This window comes from Cervus canadensis, chromosome 23 (genome assembly GCF_019320065.1).
Source record: "Cervus canadensis isolate Bull #8, Minnesota chromosome 23, ASM1932006v1, whole genome shotgun sequence".
NCBI lineage: Eukaryota > Metazoa > Chordata > Mammalia > Artiodactyla > Cervidae > Cervus > Cervus canadensis.
The window spans coordinates 6,643,239-6,667,720 of record NC_057408.1 but is presented as its reverse complement, the minus strand read 5'-3'; the positions used below and the strand labels follow the sequence as shown (position 1 = coordinate 6,667,720).

Genomic DNA, 24,482 nt, shown 5'->3' with positions numbered 1-24,482 from the left:
AAACAGCTATGGATCTGGAGGTTGGCTTGCTTTTTTAATGACTGTGTTTTCTCAATCCAAGGCAGGAAAATTGGTTTGGTGTTAATCATTGACTCAGAGGACGTAACCAGTGTCTTGGCTACTGTTCTGCCCCATTCTTTGATACGGATAGCTAATAGGAAAAGTTCTTTGCAATGGCAGGTCCAAATGGAAACCTGCTGAAGCCCTTAAGCCCCTCCTACAGAGAAATTCAGGAGCTCTATGTCTAGTCCTGCCTTGCGTTCAGCTTTCTTAGCTGAGCTACTTGACATCTCTCATAAGCTCAGGTCTCTATAGTCCACTGGTTCTTTAGGCAGGGGACATGATCGTGAACTTTGTCTCAAACTCTATAGCTGGTTTTGTTTCTCCTGCCCCCAACATTCTACTCTCATCTATAGTTACCTGAGTCATAAATATCCATATCCCAAGACCTAGCAGTATTAAGTTCATGCAGGTATTTTCATACTTTATGAAAGTAAGTGGTTCCCCCCACCACCACTTTTAGAATCATACATTCTGATGACTAAGATTGGTCACTAGAGTATGCCTTTGCTCATGCTTTGGTTCTTAGTCTAATGCCTCATTCATTTAATTTTCTGAGTATGAGTTCTTAACACATCAAAGAGCTGCTAAAATACAATATGGTTTTAACAGATAGCATGCTTTAGGGAGCAAATAAGAAAAACCCTAATTCAAGTGATTTTGACAAAGAGCAAAAAAATTTAAGCCCCATAACTAGAAGACTGGGGATAGATTAAACCATTATTTTTTTAACTCCCTCATTTTTTTGAGGACTCAGATTTCTTCCTTCTCTTGACTCTGCTTAATTCAGCAAATCAGCTTGTAAGTCTCCTCCTGGTCACAAGATGGCTACAAAAGTTCCAGATGTCACCACCTGACTTCACAACATCCAGCAACAATAACAGCAGGAGAGAAACTGTTACCTTGTTCACAGCCCCCAATTCAGTTTATCAGTCAGAAAACCTTTCACAGGAACTCCAGAGGTCATACCCCATCCCCTCTTATTGCCTAGAATTGCACCACATTCCCACACCTCAACCAGTCACTGGCAAATAAGAAATGAAACCACCTAATTATTTTAAGGTCAATCTTTATTGCTCTGGGCTGAGGTTATAGCACACCTTTTCTAAAAAAAGGGGGGGGGGTGGGGCAAAAATAAGCAAAATTTAAAAATGAAGAAAGTTAAACATTTTAAAAAAAAAACAAAAAAAAAGGAAAATTCGGACCAACTAAGTATGCTAAAAGTGATACTGGATACTGGAGACTGAAATGTAAACAAAAGCACATTTACAATTACTATAAACCCAAAGCTACTATTTAATATGGTCAGATGTACTAAGAACCAACTTCACAGTAAGGGCAGAAATGTCAACAGAGCCATAAGAAATTTACTTGCTACCCTCGGTAAGCAGGATAAACAGTAGTAAAATTTTTAATGGGTAGCATAGACACCTCCATGTTTTAAGGTATCCTGCCTGAAAGGTTTTTGAAATCAGAGTGATTATTTCTCATCTAACACAAAATTGACTTACCATATAGGACACTGGATGCAGTTTATCTTCATTGTCAAGAGGTCTATAAATGCACTTGTATGACCTAATGAGAAAAATCAATACATAAATACTCATTCTATGATTTTAATACTTATTCTACAGCTACAGTAATTAAAACAGTGTGCTATGAGAATTAAGGTAAGTACATAGATCAATGGAACTAAACAGAAACTCCTGGACAGATCTATACATAAATGACTCATTGATTCTCAACAGACAATGCAAAGTAATCAAATGGAGAAAGAAAGGTTTCTTTTCAACAAACAGGGTTTGAACAACCAGATAAAAATGAAACTTGATCCTCACCTCACGTTATACGTAAAAATTATTTTGACACAGATCACAGTTACAAACATTAAAAAAAAAAAAAAGCTTCTTTAAGGACATAAGAAACGACTTTAAGACCTAAGAGGCAAAGATTTCCTAGGACACACATTTCAAGAAAAGCTTGCACAAAAATACTGATAGCAGTCTTCTTCATCAGTAACTTAAAGCTGGAAATAACCCAAATATCCAACAACAGGGAAAGGAAAAAAATTTACATTCATAAAAAAAAAAATTAACCACCAGTGCATTCAACAATTTGGATGAATATCAAAAGCATAATGCCGAATGAAGCCAGCCACAAGAGTACATAGGCTTTGTCATTCTATTTCTATTTTAATTCTATTCTATTCAAGGACAAGTGAAGCTAACCTGATGTGCTGCAATTAAGAACAGTTGGTACACACTACTACTGTATATAAAATAGATAAACAACAGGAACCTACTGTATAGCACAGGGAACTATACTCAGTATCTTGCAATAACCTATAATGAAAGAGAATCTTCAAAAGAATATATATGTGTGTATATATATATATATATATATATATATACGTGTGTATACCTGAATCACTTTGCTGAAATACTGTAAATCAACAATATTTCAACAATTAGAAAAAAAGAATAGTTAGCTTCCTCTGGGTAGAAGAGGTGGACAATTCACTGGGAAGAAGCACAAGTGGTGAAGGAAATGTTTATATCTTGACTGGAGTTATAATTACTTGAATGTATACATGTAGCAAAACTCACTGAATTGTACACTTAATATCTGTGTGGGGGATTTTTGGTAAATTATTTCTGAATAAAAAATAATGCACAATTGCATGAATGTGTGAGTGCTGAATTATAAATTGCATTTTTATTTTATGTCTATTTTAAGATCTGTAACATGTTTTAATTGCAGTCTAAAGAAATTTTCCAGCCATCTGGCAGTGAATTCTTTAAGAATAATATCAATATTTATTTATTTAGCAAAAATTTTACTGAAGTATAAAATATATGCAGAGATCTTAAGTGTACAGCTTGATAATTTTTTATAAAATAAATAATCTTATATAACTACCTCTGAGATCAAAATATAAAACATTACCAGCACCATGGAAGCTTCCCACTGCCCCCTCATTACTATGTAGTGTTCCAACAAGTGAATACACCACAGTTGATTCTGATATTAGTTTCTGGTGGTTTCAAATAAAACTGTCAGGAACATTCTTGTATACTTTTGGTGTGCATACGCATTTGTTTATGGGTCATAAGGTAGGCAGATGTTCAGCTTTCCTAGGTACTATCTAATAGTTTTCTAAAATGGTTATGCCAGTTTGCATTCTCACCAACAATATTTAAGAGTCCCAGTTGTTCTATACCCTTGCCAAAAACCGAGGCTGTCAGATCTGTGTTTAGCTTTTGTTTGGCTGCTTGGTTTGTTTCCATTGTGCTTGAGTTGAGGGTGGAGGCAGGGGTAAGGGAGGGGGAGTAGAACTCATTTTTGCTTTCTTTTTTTTTAATGTTTTGTTGGTATCTTATTATTATTTTAACCTGCAGTTCAATTTTAACTTAAGCCTGGATCATTAATTATTAATGATTTAAATTAAATTTAAATCAAGGGTCCCCAACCTCTGGGATCTAATGCCTGATGATCGGAGGTGGAGCTGATATAAACAAAATGCACAATAAATACAGTACACCTGAATCACCCTGAAACCATCCCCTCATCCTCTGTGGTCCATTAAAATAAATACTGTCTCCCATGAAACTGGTCCCTGGTGCCAAAAATGTTGAGGACTGCTGCCTTAAGTATCTTCAAAAAGATTACATGATAAAGTGACTTTATATGTTACAAGCCAAGAAACAGCATAGCAGGGGATGTGGAAATGTCATAATTTAGTGTTTTTCTTATAAAGCAACAACCCAATAACTAAGTGCCATGAATGACTTATGAGGGGTTAATGGAGCTGCACTTGCCATTGACCAAACACACAAGAGGGAAAGCTATTAGGGAAAGACTGCTAGGCCCCATCCCAGATGATGCAACCAAAAGCAGTAGAATTTGCCAAGTCTTCACGGTACCCATGAAATAGATAATCACTCCCTGGTGTATAGATGAGGAAACTGAGTAATTAGCAAAAGAATCCATACTCAGATGGGTGCAATTCTACCTGTGCTCTTTCCATATATGTCAAACAGATGTAAAAGAAGTAAAGAAAAAAAGTCATGACCTTTGCCCATATTAATCATCATAATCTGTAATTCTCAGAACCATGACCTTAGTAGCACAGCCCTCGGCACAACATTCTGTGCATCCAAGCAAAGCAGAGATGAATCCCCGCTTTCCTGTGAGAAAACTGAGAGGCTGATGGATCATTGTGATCACAGAGCTGGTTAGAGAAGCAGAACCAGGGATAAGATCAGAACCCCCCACTCTCAAGGGCAGATCAATATGCTTCATTGCCATAGGAGAAATTAGCCAAGCACAGCGATCTTCCATCACCAGTGTCTGTCCTCAGGCTTGAGCTACAGGCAGAGTGTGGGGTGGGGGATGCAAGGATTTCTTGGCCTCCTCCCCACCCCTTATTCCATTCTCTTTTCTCAGACAGCTAGCACAAAATAACCTGAAAAAGAACATTCACTCTCGGGACTAGGTGTTTTAACTGATTTCTCCTCTCCTAAAGTGTCACCAAGGATATCAAATTCTACTTAACGAAGGACTGAATAAATATTTTAGAGGTGATGGTCTTCTCAAGGCACAAAACCAATGTGTTAGTTAGGCCTAGAGATTAAAATATCCAGCAATCATAGGAACTACCTTGCCCTGAAAGGGCATCTCCATTTAGAGCTAAGAGTCTCTTTGAATTACACCATTCACGATAAGGATAAAGACTTCCCAGCCCACTGACTCACAAAGATGTGTTTAACTAGCCTAATTACGCCTGAAGTGGCAAATTGCCCTTACAAGAAAGCTAATGCTTTTCGCCAACGTATCAATGATCCAACTGTTCCTTTGTCTTCATAATGATTGGGTTAACAAGGCAGGAAACACCTTTAAAAATCAAGTTTGCGTACGTCGGGATTCATTGTGGCTGTCTGAGAAACCGTTTTCTCAACCAAAGGGGAACGTCCCAGCAACTGGGACAGCTGGCAAAACACAATCCATGTTTCAGAGGCATGATTAAAAAATGATAGACAAAGAATTTGTTTCCAGTGGGTGATAATCTCAGCAGATAAATAAGTCTCCAAGCCACAAGCAACACTGGGAAAATAATGAGATTCTGACTAGAGCTTGCTCGCCATTAAACAGTGGTCCCCAGCTGGTGGGAAAGACCTCCCTGACCAGCAGAGGATCTTGGCAGTAGCCCACCAGCCGTGTGGAAGAGGAAGGTGCCATTTCTAAGGCTAAATCAATCCCACTGGTGGGTAAACAGAGGCATCTGCATGCTAAACTGCTTCAGTCATGTCCAAATCTTGGCCACCCTATGGACTGTAGCCCACCAGGCTCCTCTGTCCATGGGATTCTCCAGGCAAGAATACTGGAGTGGGCTGCCAGGCCCTCTTCTAGGCGATCTTACAAACCCTCATCACTTATGTCTCCTGCATTGGCAGGTGGGTTCTTTGTCACTAGCACACCTTGGAAGTCCCTTTTAAAGGTTACGATTACTAAAAGGTGAAGTTAGAGGAAACTGTGAGAGAAACTGTGAGACCACTGAATTTTCTCCAGTGTCTCCAACTTTTGCTCTAAAATAGACTCTGGGAGGAATCATTTTGTAAAGTAAAGAATTCACCTGTTATATAAATAGCTCTCTGCTTATCTTTTATGTTTTATATGTTTGGATTTTCATATATTGACTTTTTACATAAGGCTACATTTCAGAAAATGGAAGAAAAAATCATTATGTGTAGATGGGGGAGTCAATAAAAGTCAAGGAAATGTGCATCAAATTATTCAGAAGCACTCCCTTTGATAATTCCCTTTTCAGTTCATCAGAGAAAATATTCTCTCCATTGAGAGGAGGAGAAGGATCCTGTTGGAAAACAGTGAAATACAGAATGACTTCTGGGAGAATGTGGATCTTCATTGAGTTTGAAAGTGAAAGTGAAAGTTAAGTCCCTCAGTCGTGTCTGACTCTTTTCGACCCCGTGGACTGTAGCCCACCAGGCTCCTCCGGCCATGGGATTCTCCAGGCAAGAATACTGGAGTGGGTTGTCATTTCCTTCTCCAGGGGATCCTCCCAACCCAGGGGTCGAACCCAGGTCTCCTGCATTGCAGGCAGACACTTTAACCTCTGAGCCACCAGGGAACAGACATTCAAATCTTCTAAAATGATTAGTGCATTGGTGAGATTTATAAAGCTGAAAGAACTTTTGTGAACACTAATATCATAGGCTGCTCCTCAAAAAATCATTTTCAAATAAATAAAAGCTTAATTTAACTCCCATATTAGAGTCAAAAGCATATCTGCATAGAAGAGACTAGGAGAAATTCTATAGTAAAGAAACCTGTTAACAATGTTTCACATACCATTTCCCAAACATTCAATCATGAAACCGTTTTTGCTTATAATACATAGCAACTCCTCAAGTGTAACACTCTTTGAAAAATACAGTTTTAGTTAAGAAAATATTGAAACTGTCCAACTTCCTCATTTACTTGGCGGGTTGGGGAAAAACAACCACAGTGGAGAAAAGGTAGTCTTTTCCAGTAAGTGGTGCTGGAAAAACTTGACAGCTACATGTAAAACAATGAAACCGGAGCATTCTTTTAACACCATATACAAAAATAGAGTCAAAAATTTATTAAAGACCTAAATGTAAGACCAGAAACCATAAAGCTACTAGAAAAAACCATAGAATATTCTTTGACATAAATCATAACAATACATTTTAATCTGTATCCTGAAGCAAGGGAAATAAAAGCAAAAATAAACAACTGGTACATAGTTAAACTTAAAAACATTTGTACATCAAAGAAAATAATTGACAAAATGAAAAGACAACCTACTGAGTGTGAGAAAACATTTACAAATCATGTGATAAAGAAGGGGTTAACATCCAAAATATATCAAGAGGTCATTCATACAACTCAAAAGTCAAAAAAAAAAAGCAATCCAATCAAAAAATGGGAAGAAGACTTGAATAGACATTTTTCCAAAGAAGACACACAGATGGCCAACAGGCACTTGAAAAGATGTTCAACATCACTAATCATCAGAGAAATGTAAATTAAAACCACAATGAAGTGTCACCTCACACCTATTAGACTCAGTCAGTTCAGTTGCTCAGTCGTGTCTGACTCTGCAACGCCATGGACTGCAACACGCCAGGCTTCCCTGTCTATCACCAACTCCCAGAACTTACTCAAACTCATGCCTATTGAGTCAATGATACCATCCAACCATCTCATCCTCTGTCATCCCCTTCTCCTCCCACCTTCAACATTTCCCAGCATCAGGGTTTTTTCCAGTGAGTCAGTTCTTCGCATCAGGTGGCCAAAGTATTGGAGCTTCAGCTTCAACATCAGTCGTACTAATGAATATTCAGGACTGATTTCCTTTAGGATGGACTGGTTGGATTTCCTTGCAGTCCAAGAGACTCTCAAAAGTCTTCTCCAACACCACAGTTCAAAAGCATCAATTCTTTGGTGCTCAGCTTTCTTTATAATCCAACTCTCACATCCGTACATGACTACTGGAAAAACCATAGCTTTGACTAGACAGACCTTTGTTGGCAAAGTAATATCTCTGCTTTTTAATATGATGTTAGAGTGGCTGTCACTAAAAAGAACACAAGTAAAAACATTGCTGAGGATGTGAAGAAAAGGGAAACCTTGTACACTACTGGTGAGACTGTAAAATTTGTGTATCTACTGTGGAAAACATTACAGATCTGTGTCAAAAAACTAAAAATAGAACTACCATATGACTCAGCAATTCCACTCCTGGGGATGTATCTGAAAAAACTGAAGATGCTAATTTGAAAAGATACATGCACGCCAGTATTCAGAGTGGCATTATTTATTTAATACAACTGCCAAGATGTGGAAGTAACCTATGCGTTCATTGACAGATGAATGGATAAAGAAGATGTGGGGTGTGTGTGTGTGTGTGTGTGTGTGTATGTGTGTGTATGTATATATACATATATATATAATTGAATTCTGTGTGCTCAGTCACGCAGTCTGACTCTTGGCAACCCCATGGGCTGCAGTCCCCCCAAGCTCCTCTGTCTGAAATTTTTCAGGCAAGGATACTGGAGGGGCTTGCCATTTCTTCCTCCAAGGGAACTTCCCCATCCAGAGATAGAACCAGCATCTTTTGCATCTTCTGCATTGTCAGGTGGATTCTTTACACTGCACCTCCTGGGGAATTCATAATGGAATTCTACTCAGCCATAAAAGAGAATTAAATTTTAGCATTTAAACAACATGGATGGATTTGAAGAGTATTATCCTAAGTGAAATAAACTAGACAGAGAAAGACAAATACTGTATGATATCACTTAGATGTGGAATCTAAAATATAAAACAAACTTGTGAATAATTTAAAAGAAGAAACAGACTCACATATGCAGAGAACTAATAGTTACTAGTGAAAGGAGTGGGAGGGGCAAGATAGGGATAGAGGATTAAGAGGTACAAACTACTATGTATAAAATAAATATGCTCTAAAGTTATATTACGGGCTTCCCAGGTGTGCTAGTGGTAAAGAATCAGCCTGCCAAAGCAGGAGATGTAAGCGACTCGGGTTCGATCCCTGATCAGAAAGATTCCCTGGAGGGGGGCATGGCAACTCACTCCAGCATTTCTTGCCTGGAGAATCCCATGGACAGAGGAGCCCAGTGGGCTACAGTTCATAGGGTTGCAAAGAGTCGGACATGACAGGTGACTTAGCATGCAAGCACCCATGCACATAAGGTTATATTGTACAACACAGGGAATATAAGAACTATAACTGGAGTATAATCTTTCAAATTGTGAATCACTCTGTGTATATCTGAAACATATTTTAGTGTATATTTTATGTATTATGTATCATATATATTATACCTCAATTTAGAAAAAAGTAAATCCAATCAATCAGTTAGGACCTGACACTTGATCTAACTTTTACCCAACTTCTCTCTAAATGATCCTGAGGATCACACTCATTAAGGAATCCTACCTGGCTATTTGTCAATTGTGAATGGTAATATGGAAGATTATAGGGCAATATTTTGTCCTCTGGGAGGGGTAAATATCACAAAACTCATCTGCTGACTCATCTTCCAATATAGTATGTCTCCTCTAGAAAGAATGGCTCTGGTCCCATTCTAGTGTCATTATAGGTTAAGTCAGCACATGGGAAAAGAATGGTAGGTGTCTGGCTATACTGATCCTCAGTATCACAAGAGCCTGTTGGGGTATATAGTAGTTTGGACGAGAAAATGTGCCCTGGATCACCCAAATTGCTTGAAGGAAGCCCCATGCAGCTAACTCCCTTGCTCCATGTCCATTCACACGGCAAAGCACCATGCTTGATCATGTACTATTCTGGTCAAAGGTCATGGGAAATCTAAAGGACATATCCTAGCTAAGAAGTTTTGTCCAACTAAAATTAAATTAATGGATTAAATACAACTATTTTCTCAAATTTAAATTAAATTAAATGTGACATCTTTTCAAAATTTATGTTATCTTAAACGCAAAATAAAAGATATTGTCCAGATTTCTAGTACATAAGAAGAGAAGGGGTTCTTAGATCTCATAGTCCAGTCCCATAATTTCACAAAGTGATTAAGACAGGTAAAATGGTCACACAACTGGTTACTAAGATGACTCAACTAACAGGTTTTTTCCTCTAGAAGTATCACCTCCTGCGGGTCATTTAGAGTTAAGATATGCCCTAGCATCAGGATCCACATTAGTGATCTTGTATTTATCACATTGCTGTCCCTTTTTTTCATCCTATTTGTTTTGATTTCTAGTGTGTTGACATTTCCCTTGAAACTAAGTTTCTGGCAGTTAAATTTTGTCGGGGGAAAATAAAACCAGCTTAAGCCATGATACTGAAAAAATAGGTTCAGACTATTTCTGCTAGTGAATATTTTTAAGAGAATCTCTGAGTTTGAAAACAAGACACTTTGGAGACTGATAAAATTGGTACAAATGATGTTTAAAAAATACAATGTGATGCTTGCCAAGAAGCTAAACAGAAAATGGCGTACAAGTAATTTTTCTTCTTGAATAAAATTTCTTGTAGAAATCAAGTATTAACTGAGGCTGTGGTGGTTTTCTTTCCGGCAGCACAAGAAAGAAGCTTCCTGGTCCAGGACCAGAAAAGTACCAACATCCCTTCCCATCATCACTTTCATCTCTCCAATTCACTCTTAAGCCCCAGGCACTCATCATAGCCATGAGCCAACAGGAAGCTTAGCCCTGTTCATTCCACATGCCCCAATCCATAGTCGATAATCTATGGAAACTGACTTGCTGATAGAATAAGTCCTGGTTATGATCAGGAAATGAATGGGACAGGAAACATGACTGCAAATTCTGAATAAACCCAGTGCTACCGATACCATTTAGGGTCTCAGGGGAAACATGTTACTCTATATATACGTGAACTCCTAGACAGAATTTCCTTCAAATTTCCCTCCTGTTACCCAAAGGTTAAGGCTTTCCCATCGGGAGCTGAAACAGGGAGTGATGGAGTTTTGTCCATAGTATTTAGGACTCCTGATACTTCATGGGCTGGACACCTTAGAGACTGTATTCTGTCTGAGCCTTCCACCAATGGCATCTCTCCCGCATATCCCCCTGTCAGGCTAGGCTGTGGGTCTCCTAGAGCAGAGCCAGACTCAAATATTCACAGGAAATGCTCAGCATAAAAATCATGTTCTGTCAAAATCCACTAGACCCAAAAAACAGTGCGAGCTACTGAAATCTAAGGAAAAGCAATGTGTTGCTAGAAATCTTATTCCCAGGCTAAAATGCTTGAGAGAAATTCACTTCTTCATCACCCACTGTCATGAATTAGCAAGGGGAAAAGTTGATTTCTGAACTCATTAAGGGAAAGAGAGAACTGTCAGAACTATGTCAGTAATATTTGTGGGGTCTATGCAATTGTACATTCATGATACGATTGTAGATTGAAGATATCCTAATCATTTGTGAAGACACCATCACGAAGGCAGACATCAGACTGAAATACCCTTAGTTCTATATGAATCATGTCCTCGCTCTCTTACACAAACTCGCTATAAAGAAAGGATAACCTATATTAATTCATATGGCAAGCATGTGATCATTATGATTTACTAACCCTCCCAAAGGTATCTGGGATATTTGTTAATTACTACTGCCAGAAGCAGTGGTTTCTTTTGGTAGCACTCTTTTTGATTTAACTAAACTTTAAACCAAACTTGCAGCTCAACAGAGCTGAGATCCAGTCAAGTTTGGTAATTTACTTTCTATATAGGTTTAAGGAATAAAAAGGATCATTTATATTTCTACAATTATTATTCAAAAGAGTATTTGCCTGCCAAAACATGTACCAGAGTGAACAACTGTGGAATCATAGACTGATCAATCGCAGCCTGGGGGGAAATAGACTATAAAATAAATCTTGAATTATGACAAGGGTATGATGAAAAATAGAAAAAATTATTTGTGAGCTCCTTTACAATAATTTTATTGCTCAGAGATGGTAATGTTTGGACTCTCCAATAAAGTTTCTTCCACCATAGCTCTGGATGTTTGGGTACTTTTTACAATTTTAGCACTAGGAGCATTCCTGGCAGCTCAGTGGTAAAGAATCTGACTCCTAATGCAGGAGAAGCAGGTTCAATCCCTGATCCAGGAAGACCCCACATGCAGTGGAGCAACTAACCCTTCGTTACAATATTGAGCCCTGCTTCAGAGCCCAGGAGCCACAGCTACTGGGCCCATGCGCTGCAGCTACTGAAGTCCGAGTGCCCTAGAGCCTGTGTTCTGCAACAAGAGAAGCCGCAGCAATGGGAAGCCCACACACTGCAACTAGAGAGTAGTTCCTTCTCTCCGCAACTGGAGAAAAGCCCTCGCAGCAACAAAGACCCAGCACAGCCAAAAATAAACAAATATATAAAATTTTTAAAAAATTCATAACTAAGATAAAGAATTTTAGCACTAAACTAGTGGGCCTGTTTTAGGTTGCAAAGGATTCCCTGTGTATAAGAAGAATAACATCAAAATGTGGAGGCCATTCACTTCTTTAATCTCAATAGATCTGCAAATAGGGAGAGAGGACTGCTCTTCAGAAAGACAACTTCCTAGCGGGCCCCATGGCTGTTCAATCGCTAAATCTTGTCTGACTCTTTGTGACCCCATGGACTGTGACATGTCAGGCATCCCTGTCCTTCACTATCTCCCGGAGTTTGCTCAAACTCTTGCCCATTGAGTCAATGATGCCATCCAACCATCTCGTCCTCTGTCGCCCCCTTTTCCTCTTGCCCTCAATCTTTCCCAGCATCAGGGTCTTTCCCAATGAGTTGGCTCTTCACTTAAAATATTGGAGCTTCAGCTTCAGTATCAGTCCTTCCAATGAACATGCAGTGTTGATTTCCTTTAGGGCTGAATAGTTTGACCTCTTTGCAGTCCAAGAGACTCTCAAGAGTCTTCTCCAACACCACAGTGCAAAAGCATCAATTCTTGGGTGCTCAGCCTTCTTTATGGTCCAACCCTCACATCCATACATGACTACTGGAAAAACCATAGCTTTGACTATATGGACCTTTGCTTGCAAAGTGATGTCTCTGCTTTTTAATACACTGTCTAGGTCTGTCATAGCTTTCCTTCCAAGGAGCAAGCATCTTTTAATTTCATGGCTGCAGTCACCATCCACAGTGATTTTGGAGCCCAAGAAAATAAAGTCTGTCACTGTTTCCACTGTTTCCCCATCTATTTGCCATGAAGTGATGAATGAATATTGAATTCTTGAATGTTGAACTTTATGCCAGTTTTTTTACTCTTCTCTCTCACCTTCATCAAGAGGCTCTTTAGTTCCTCTTCACTTTCTGCCATAAGGGTGGTATCATCTGCATATCTGAGGTTATTGATATTTCTCCTGGCAATCTTGATTCCAGCTTGAGCTTCATCCAGTTCAGCATTTCACATAATGTTCTCTGCATATAAGTCAAATAAGCAAGGTGACAATATACAGCTTTATTGTACTCTCTTTCCCAATTTTTTAACCAGTCTGTTATTTCATGTCCAGTTCTAACTGTTGCTTCTTGACCTGCATACTGGTTTCTCAGGAGGCAGGTAAGGTGATCTGGTATTCCCACCTCTTGGAGAATTTTCCACAGTTTGTTGCAATCCACACAGTCACAAGTTTGGGTTTCCCAGATAGCTCATATGGTAAAGAATCTGCCTGAAATGGGGGACACCTGGGTTTGATCCCTGGGTTGGGAAGATCCCCCAGAGAAGGGCATGGCAATGCACTCCAGTAGTCTCACCTGGAGAATTCTATGGGCAGAGGAGCCTGGCGGGCTCCAATCTATGGAGTCACAAAGAGTCAGACACAACTGAGTAACTACTACTTTCACTTTTACTTTCTTTCATACAGTCAAAGGCTTTAGTGTAGTCAATGAAGCAGAAGTAGATGTTTTCTAAAATTCCCTTGCTTTTTGTATGACCCAACAGATATTGGCAATTTGATCTCTGGTTCCTCTGCCTTTCCTAAAAAGGTAGGCCCCGTAGCCCTAGACAAATAAAAGTGGTAGGCTTACTCTCTGCTTCCTTGACTGTGAGTCTAGGAATCAGGGCTGCACTATTGGGTCCATGAACCATTTGATGGAGCCATAAATGTGGAGGAAAACAGCCTTGGAGGTTAGCCCATAATGAACTCTGTTTCCTAGGACAGGATTGGGGAGATGAAAAAACACGTGAGCCTGAAAGTGAGCTAGAAAAGGTAATTTCAGAAACATTTTCTCTGTATGTCCCTGTTTGTTTCATTTGTAAGTGAATAGTCCATTTTTAAAACTGACTTGCCTCAGTTGTGATAAAAGGAACAGAAGGAATAAGATTCAGTGCTGTTCTGATATCACTGCCCACATCCCAGAGGCCAGGGAGAAGACGGAAATATTAATGGTTGGAAGAGTACTCCAAAGGTAAGATCTCCAACTGATATGAGTCTGATTTGACAATTCCATCCTATGCATCAGCTCACAGGCCATAGGCATCATTGGGGGGCTTATAATGTACAAAGTTTGGGATTCATTTTGCCTAAATCTGGAGGGCAGAGACCTAGGCTGGCTTCTGGGCTGTTATATTAAAGATCACTGCAGTCTAGAACTGAATGGGAACATGAGAAAAGGTACATTTTATGAAGATGAATCAAACAACTTTATTCCAAGGGAGAATTGTTTCTTCCTGGAATCTGACCATCTTTTCTTTCAAAGGAAGCTAGAAGAGCACTACTATGCTTTCTGAGATACTAAGCCTATGCCATGACCTGTGTCTTGGACACTTTCAGTTTCCAACAATGGAGATACATTAAATGTCATCACCAGATACAACTGGTGCTTAAGAGATGTGCCCTAGAAGGGAAGCCCTAACAGGGGGTGGGGCAGGGTGGTGGTGGAGAGGTTGATCAGTTCTCCCCAGGGAAACCTCTATACACATAGACACATAAGTATGAAATTGCAGTGGCTATAACTTTTCAAATTGAATTTTCAAGCACCTCCCACCCACAGTAGAAAAAGCCCACAAATTTGTTCTCTCTCTCCATCTTCACAGCTCAGGTTATTGCCTCCCAGCTTAATGAGACTTCTGAATAAAATTTGGAAATCTCTTCTGTTGAATCAAACATCACTCACCAAGGACCTGTGAGATGAATCCCTCTACTCCACACCTGAGTTAATCATCCCCACCCCACCAACCCACATTAACTAGTCTCAACAAGCTATTTTTTTCTCCTTTCTTAGAATAATTCAAATCAGACCAGTGACAATTTTAGGGTCAAAGGAGAAAACTGGATGGGAAGCAATTTGTGGCAAAGAAGTGGAAGTCTTCCTGAGGCTGTGTGAAAGAGAATAGAGATGGGAAACTGCACAGGTTTAACTTTCCAAAGAAACCAAGGGAGAGCTGGTGAATGTCTTCTTTTGAGAAGCTCTTTCCCAACACAGTGACAAATCCATTCTCTTTAACTTGATCCCAGCAGGGAGACATCACTGAGGCCACTTTCAACAGATGGAAACACTCCACCTGCCTCAAGGATACACTACAGCCTAAATATTACTGTTTCTCATGTGTCTTGTTAACGCATTCTGTACACTTAAGTCCCATGCAATTATACAGTGTGTTTCCTTCTGGGAGCTCAAGGCCCTTGATGAAGCGCTTAATGCTTTACAAAGTGATTTCCTGGCTTCCACTCTGAAGTTCGAGTATTACGGCAGCTGTCAGATCTAAACTGGCCTATTCTTGTTCTCCGCTCGTGGATCAGACAGCTCTTGTCACATTCTTTGGGCTTCCCAGGTGATGCAGTGGTGACCTGCCAATGCAAGAGGCGTAGATGTGGGTTTGATCCCTGGGTTGGGAAGACCTCCTAGAGTAGAAAATGGCAACCCATTCCAGGATTCTTGCCTGGGAAATTCCATGAACAGAGGAGCCTGGCAGGCTACCATCCATGAGGTCCTGAAGAGACAGACACGACTGAGCATGCACAGATGGCATGGTGTGCAGTGGTCACATTCTTTTGTCCCTCCTTCTACCCCAACTGTTGCTAGAAACTAGCATCCTGGGAGTGTTCGTGGATAGGCCTTGCCTCAGCTGCACTGAAAACTCTTGCTTTCCATCCTGGGCTCCTCTGACAGGTGGTGAGTGACGCCCTAGAGCATAAGCAAGCTTAAAGTAGAAGGAAGTTAACCCCATACGGTTTGATCACTGGGGCATGTGAGCTAATTAAATGAATACTCTCTCTAGGGGGCAAACCACTGCTTCTCAAATGTGAACATGTGTAAGTGTCACCTGAAGACTTTGTTAAAATACAACACCCTGGTCCCCTCCCCACCAGATGTTTTGATTCAGGAGATCAAGAAGGAGCCATGAATTTGCATGTAAACCCAGTCAAGGTGAGGCCGGTGCAGCTCATTCAAGCGCCACACTTAGAGAACCAGTCTGTCCTGTAGTCTATCCGCTCCCCAGAGGCTCCCAGAACAGTCATAGGTCAGTCACCAATAGGAATGACCAACCCTTCACGTGCTTCTTCTTTGCCTTTCCCCAGGCCTTTGCTCCCACTTCCTAGAATCATTTCTCAAACACAAACATTCCTATCTCAGGCTCCACTTTCAAAGGAGACCCAGACACAGGCATAGACCCTTTAACCCCCACTTGCCTTCAGCACTCCTGTGGGACCCCATCTGACCTTGTTCCCCTGGACAATGTAGATATGAAACCTGACTTCCTATTGCAGCAATGAAGTGTGATCAGAACTAATAGCTTGACTCAGCTCTTTAAGCCATTAGGGCTTCTCTGAGATCAGACATTCAAGGAAAGTTTGTGCTGTTGTTTTTTTGTGCCTTTAAGTCAAGCAATTTGGTTTTCTAACTTTTTTTATGAGACTTCCATGATGTCCACAAGTTTACCAAAACTTTTCAACACTTTCCAGAGAATCCCTCACTGCATCAGGGAGTAACAAATTGGTTTGGGGGTTTTAATGTTGCCGTGTTAAGTGCCTATGCAGCGTCATTCCTCTCTTCTAAATAATAGCACCTGTGCTTTCCTGGTGGTCCAGAGGTTGAGAGTCCCTGTGGCAATGCAGGGGACATGGGTTTGATCCCTGGTCCAAGAAGATTCCACATGATGCAGGGCAGCTAAGCCCCTGGAACAACTACTGAGCCCATGTGCTACAACTACTGAAGCCCGCTTGCCTGGAGTTTGCGCTCTGCAACAAGAGAAAGCATAGTGAGCAGCCACTGCACCAAAACCAAGTGTAGTCCCCACTCACTGCAACTGAAGAAAGCCCACGAGCAGCAACAAAGGCCCAGTGTGGCCAAAAATAAAATGAATAAATAAAAATAAAAACTAAATAATAGCACCTGTGCTTGTGCAGTGTGCCCAGCCCCAGGGCATGAATCACGATTGCCTAATGCCGTCATGACCACATATACCACTGAAAGTGTAAGTCGCTCAGCCATGTCCAACCCTTTGCAACCCCATGCACTATAGCCTGATAGGCTTCTTCATTCATGGAATTCGCCATGCAAGAATGCTGGAGTGGGTAGCCATTCCCTTCTCCAGGGGATCTTCCCAACCCAGGGCTTGAACCCTGGTTGCAGACATACTCTTTACCATCTTAGCCACCCTGACTAATATACAGACCATTGCCTAATGCTCACTTCCCAGCCTTTCTGTTGCCGGTGTGTGTGGCCCATCAGAAACCAAGGGAAGTTTGGGAGTACTACTGAGAAATGTTTGTCTCCCTTGAAAGAAGGAAAAATCATACAAGGACACTTTTATGTTGCCTCCTTGGTTGCCTCACTGCTTCTGGCCTTTGAATGCAGACCTAGCACTTGAAGCAATGGCAGCCACCTTGTAGCCATGAGGTCACAAGCACAGACTTGAAAAGCCAAACTGCCAAGGACTGCAGATCTGCCTAGTAAGCCATGGAATCCCTGGCTCTGGACTTTCTGTTTTATCAGATAATTGACATTGTGATTGTGGGAGTGGGAATGTTGCAGCCATTCTGACCAACGGCCGTTTCTAACAAACCGGACGCCTGCCTCCACTGCAGGACAGTTTTAGCCAAACCGCAGCACTGCACCCAAAACCACTCGAGGCTCAGCACTGGTTCCACTCAGGCCTGGACAGGACAAACTCCGCTACTCCTGCAGAGCCAGACTCCCCTACCCTCCAGTCTGACCCATTCATGGTGCCACCTCAAGCTGCATCTTTTATCCTTCAGTGTTTCATCGTGCTGACCCCTAATGAACTCAAAGATGATCTTGAATTCGTTCTTATCTAATGGATAGATTTACCTATTTTTAGAACCCAAAATTAGTTACTTAGGCTGACAGTGACAGATGTAGCTATGGAGATAAGTAGTAAAAAGTATTTTTAGAATGTTTCTAAATAAGCTAGAACTTGTGATAAACACATCACTTTATAACTCATAGTGAATTAGTGATTAGTGAAGTCACTCAGTCGTGTCCCTCTCTTTGCGACCCCATGGACAGTAGCCTGCACCAAGCTCCTCCATCCATGGGATTTTCTAGGCAAGAGTATTGGAGTGGGTTGCCATTTCCTTCTCCAGGGAATCTTCCTGACCCAGGGATCGAACCCAGGTCTCCCACATTGTAGACAGACGCTTTACCATCTGAGCCAGGGAAGTCCAATAACCTCATAACTCTTTATTAAATAAATAGGCATTTTACATATTATAAATAAACATGTGTTGATACATATTGATTTTCTAGTTAAGGCTTCAGAGAATAAACACTAAGATTTATAGATAGCTCTCCTCTGCACACACACACCCCCCACATTCACATTCCCTCAATTCTCCCTTTCCATGTAAAAGCAGAAAGCATAGCAGAAGGAATCAAATAGAAAACACTGATGATGCTGGAGCAAAGGGGTATAATTAAAGGAACAACATCTCTGCGTAGAGATTAGGGCATGGAATACAGTGCATATGTGAAGAGTCTAAACTAAGCGTTAATACACTATCCGTGAAATGGGGAAAGATGGATCAGCAAATGGAGAAAATGTGAGTAGGTTAGTATATGGGCTTCCCTAGTGGCTCAGTTGGTAAAGAATCTGCCTGTAATGTGGGAAATCAGTGTTTGATCCCTGGATCAGGAAGATCCCCTGGAGAAGGAAATGGCAGCCTACTCCAGTATTCTTGCCTAGAGAACTCCATGGGCAGAGGAACCTTGCAGGCTACAGTCTGCAAAGAGGCCGACATGACTGAGCGACTAATAACAACAAGAAATAACAAGTTAATATATATGGTGGAGAGAGCACGAGGAGGTTCCCCTTTCGTTGCTTCTATTTTCTAAATAAAATAAGAAGCAAAGGTACTGGGTATATGTTATGGGGAGGAAATGTTTGAGGTTTGAAGAATAGAGAAGATTTTTGAAAGATTTGAAAGAGGGGAAGTATGAGTCAATTGGGGAAATACAGTACTGGGTTGACCAAAAAGTTTGTTCAGGTTTTCTGTAAGATGGTATGGAAAAGCCCAAATGAATTTTTTGGTCAACTCAATACAAAGTCTGGGTAGTTTCAAAAACCTCCCTAAGACTAGCAGTCTTGGATTCTTTAATGTGTATCTTACTTAGTTGAAATCATTCAGTAGTATATTATTTGAGATTGAGTATATTTGTGAGTAATATATAAACACAACATAACAGTGTATAAACCAAGTGTGAAAGTTTTCTATTACTGACATTACAAATTACCAACTCAAATCAACATCAATATGTTATCTTATGATTTCATAGGTCCAAAGTCCAAAATGGGTCTTAAGGATTAAAATCAAGTGTTGATGGGTTGCATTCAATTCCAGAGAATCTAAAGGAGAATCCGCTTTCCTGCCCTTTCCAGCTTCTCTCATCCTCTCCCTCCATCATCAAAGCCTGAAATACTACGTTTCTCTGACCCAACTTCCATCCTCACGCCTTTCTCTCTGACTGATTACAGCTGGGAAAATTATCAATTTTAAGGATTCATATGATAAGATTGGATCCACCTGAATAATCCAGAGTCCTCTCATTTAGGAGAGGACCTGAATTTAACCACAGCCCTGAATTTAACCACATCTGCAAAGCCCCTTTGGCCAAAGTAAGGAAATATATTTACAGGTTTTTGAGATAAAGGAATAGACATCTTTAGGAATCATTATTCTGACTAGCACAACATGATAGAAGTTCATTTTACTCTTACATGGGGTCCAGAAATAGGAGGTCTAGGTCTCTAATGCATGATGATCATTGTGATCATTAAAAGCCAAACTCTACATTCTCAACACATGACCACACTGCCTAAGACAGATGCGCAGGTTCCAGCTCTCACATCTGTGTTCTTTCCAAGAAAGAAGAAAAGCTATAGGTGTTCTCTCACACACACACACCCTTTCTTTGGGAACATTTCTCTTACACTTTATAAAACAGCTCTGCTTTCATCTCAGTGGGCATTTGAGAAGCCAATTTTTCCATGCAATCATAAATCTAGCTAAAATTGAAGTGTGATTCTACTAAGGAAAAGAAAGGGAGAAAGGGCTACTAGGATAGAAAATTAAAAGCTTCTGTCACAGCATGAGTGAGTGGTTTCACCTCAGATGATCTCAAGCTTGTTATTGGATAGAATCTGGGTGAAGGTTTTACCAGGCAAGTACATAAGAGGGAGAAAGATCAAGCTAGCTGATGGTATACACAAAGGCATAATAATAATAATGAATCATGGGATTCAAGTCCATAAAGACAATGAAAGTTGCTCAGTTGGGTCCAACTCTTTGCCACCCAATGGACTGTATAGAATTCTCCAGGCTAGAATATTGGAGTGGGTAGCCTTTCCCTTCTCCAGGAGAGCTTCCCAACTCAGGGATTGAACTCAGGTCTCCCACATGGCATGAAGATTCTTTACCAGCTGAGCCACAAGGGAAGCCTAAGAGTGGGTAGCCTATCACTTCTCCAGCGGATCTTCCTGACCCAGGAATCAAACCAGGGTCTCCTGCATTGCAGGCGGATTCTTTACCAACTGAGCTATCAAGGAATAAACACAATAAATGAGACACTAAAAGGGTGATAGATGGTGAGAAAGTACTAGGGTTATAACATTTGAAAGGAATGATTTGGAGAACAATTTGAAAGTTGGAACAGGAAGCAAGGATGACAAGGAAGGCATATAGTCTCCTTCTGGGCACAGAAGAATAAGAAGTGTAGGAAGGCAGACAGCCATCATCGAGGAGGGACGAAAATAAAGAAGTGTTCTCAGGAAAGAACCTGATCAAACAAGGAGGTAAAGGGAACACTCTAAGAGACGTTTGCAGATCTAAAGGATCTTGATAATGACTAAGGCAGCCAGATTGTTAACTTGACAAACTGGAACTATTTTGAAAACGAAGGGGAATTCCGTTGTCACAAGACAACAGGCATGAACTGGGACTGTCCAAGCAAACGAGGATGTATCATCATCCCACTTATGACTGACTTACAGTGACACCTCTTCTACAACCGAAGAACACTGGATGCCCGCTTGCCCTCTCTCTGCCACTGGCCTTAGATGCTTCTACCATCACCTGTGCTGCCAGAATGGCTTCTCCACTGCCCGCTCTGTGCTTCCTTAGCAGTGATTCAAAGTCTCTGCGGGGGCTGGGGAAGTTGTGTCTGATTGGCTGGGCCTAGATCACAATCCCACACCAGCTGAAAAAGAGACTGGGAAAGGATTTGGCCTTTTCAGTTTGCTACCCGGTCACCTTCTCAAGCAGGATTCTGCCTCCTGCCATGATTTGTGAAATGGGGGATTCCTCAAATATAGGTCGTTTCACACTTCAGGCAGTCAAAACAGTAAATGTTCCTATTAAGTCACCAGTTCACCCTCCTTGGTTGAGGCCTTGCAAAAACATCCTCTGGGTCTTTTTATTTAATCTTGTAAGACATGATTAGTATTTCAATTTAGGAATATTTGATTAAATGATATAGATTAAGTCAGAGCACATTTACTACTAATATGGCAATAATCTCACATTAGAAGAGATGATTGTGAGCAATAAATTCACTTTCTAAAATGCCAATTTCATACAAATAAAATCCATTTGAAACGAATTAGCTCACAGCCACTGACATTTTCTAATACAATATGAATGATTTAAATTATTCGTAATCGGTGTTACAGAAGGCTTGAAGTTTTCATGGGTTTTCCCATAAAACGTGTTATGACTTCGTGCCTCCCTGTCTACCTGTGAAGACTGTGGCTAAGGCTGCTCAGATCTCTCAGCGAGTCCTCCAATCAACCCTCCCAGATAAGGTACAGCTGTTCTCTTTGACCACAAGCATACATGGGGATGATTTTCTTAAATACAAACATATACCTGTTAACGTTAAAGCAACATGTCAAATTTATTTGGCACAGTATTTGCAATACGGAACTTATTCCCAGGTGGTGCTAGCGGTAAGGAACCCGCTTGCCACTGCAGGAGACATGAGATGACAGTTTGATCCCTGGGTTGAGAAGATCCCCTGGAGGAGGGCATGGCAACCCATTGCAGGATTCTTGCCTGGAAAATCCCATGGACAGAGGAGCCTGGCAGGCTGCAGTTCATAGGGTTGCACAGAGTCAGACATGACTGAAGCGACTTAGCACGCACACACACAATAACAAAATAACAATATTAGACCAGATGAATGATCTGGATGAATACCACCCCTCATTGTCTCCCTTCCCACTTTATCCAGCCTAAAGTGTCAGAGCCCTGATAGGGGTTTCTAATGATGGAGTAACAGACGTGGGTTTATATTTGGGGCTATTGCCATTAACTTGCTAATGTGACCTGAGATGAATCACGTAACCTCTCTTAGACTTCCACTGAAAACATCTTTAGCTCCACTGTCCCCTCTCCACTTGACACACACCTAGAAAATCCCAATCCTTGTCAAACTAAAATATCTATCTATCCTGAATCCTCTCTATAACACCTGAATATTTCTAGGGAGGAAAAAAAAAAAAAACACATGTTTCATTATGCCAAGTCATCTTAATCTAATGACATAAATCCCAAATAAATACTAGACATTGCCAAGCAATCCTACTAAATGTCCCTAGTAATTTCCCTTTTACATTCTCTGGAGTTAGTTAACATCTTTTCTCCATCTTCTGATCTCCAGAGAATACTCAAACTCTAGTTTAGTCCACTTTAAAAAAAATCAAATGAGCACTTCTCTCCAGGTCATACCCACTCCAAATATCCATTCCATTTCTCTCCTGAACTCCACAGCACAACCACATGCTATATACTGGACCTTCTTCTGGCATTCAGACCATGAGGTATCATTTTAGGAATGGGGAATTCTTAACGCTATATCCCCATCAACTTGCAAAAGCCAGAAATCCCACTCTGATACCTTTGCATGAAAGCTTTTGTTCCTGCTAAAAACACACTATCAAATCCTTTTTCAAATTTTTCTGTCATTTTTAGGCCTTTGAGTAAATGAAATATCCAATGATAATGCTCATGTGGGTGAGAAGAGGTACTGCTGCTGCTAAGTCGCTTCAGTCGTGTCCGACTCTGCGTGACCCCATAGACGGCAACCCACCAGGTTCCCCTGTCCCTGGGATTCTCCAGGCAAGAACACTGGAGTGGGCTGCCATTTCCTTCTCCAGTGCATGAAAGTGAAAAGTGAAAGTGAAGTCACTCAGTCGTGTCCGACTCTTCAAGACCCCATGGACTGTAGCCTCCCAGGCTCCTCCGCCCATGGGATTCTCCAGGCAAGAGTACTAGAGTGGGGTGCCATTGCCTTCTCCTGAGAGATACCACAATAAACCAAAACATTTCACCTCTGCTGACACTGGGGTCTTTGGGGCATATACTTCCTAAGTCTGCTTTATGATCAATCAGGCTAGGGAACACAGTGGTGATTTGCATGGGCTCACCTGGGGGCAGGTTGAGAGGCAAGAAAGGAGAACCAGGAGAAAAGAATAGGCTTGTTTCTGTCTTTGGTAAAATCCAGGCCAGAAGATAGTTAAAAAAAAAAAAAAAAAAAAAGAAAGAAAGAAAGAAAGCCAGCCTCGGGTCTAACTTGGACTTGAGATGTACAGACAGGCAAAGTGCAAGTGAAAGTCACGCAGTCGCGTCTGACTCTTTGCAATCTCATGGACTAAACAGTCCAGGGAATTCTCCAGGCCAGAATACTGAAGTGAGTAGTCTTTCCCTTCTCCAGGGGATCCTCCCAACCCAGGGATCAGACCCAGGTCTCCCGCATGGCAGGCAGATTCTTTACCAGCTGAGCCACAAGAGGCAGCTGTCAGAACTAGACACTCCAGCTGGCAGAACTGAAGCTGTAACTGTGACCCAGATATGCAGGTCTCTCAGTGGAGGTGGAGGTCTGGCTGACTGTGAGTTGGGGAAAGACTCAGAGAAAATGGAAAAAAATTGTGCCCAATGCTCAGGCTCAGGTCCCTAGTGCCAGCCGACCTTCACCCTGCACCTGAGTCTATGGTGTGGTCACTGAGCTTAATGAATTAGGCCCTCCTAAAAGGAGGTAGGGTCCCACATGGGCTAAATGAGAGCTTTCCACTAAGTTCCACACCTCATGGGAGCTAAATCACACTGTCCACCTCTGGTCCATCAGCTCAGCCTTTGAGGACATTCAGGTATAGGAGTGGATGTCTGTGAGGATCACTGTTGCAAGGACTTGACCACAGCGTCAGCCTCTAGTTAGACTGTGAGGAAGGATGGGTCTCGTCTCTGATGTTGACCAGTGTCAGTCCAGGGTGCTGCTCCCTCATCATACCTTCCTCCCCAGGCCCAGCAGAGAAGATGCAGGTGGCTTGAGAGACACTTCCCTCTGCAGAGCTCAGTGCACTCACCCACCTAGCCATCCCTTCTTTTATCTGCCTACCTCGTA

At 41.2% G+C, this 24,482-nt stretch overlaps 1 long non-coding RNA gene across 1 annotated transcript in view; it reads right to left on the bottom strand.

The window, feature by feature from the left end:
- Positions 1 to 1,571: 1,571 nt before the first annotated feature.
- LOC122425765 overlaps positions 1,572 to 24,482 on the bottom strand; it is a 32,990-nt gene continuing 10,079 nt past the window's right edge. The window contains exon 3 of the long non-coding RNA XR_006264993.1: positions 1,572 to 1,635. This is a non-coding gene — a long non-coding RNA (uncharacterized LOC122425765). The remainder of the gene's footprint in view (positions 1,636 to 24,482) is intronic.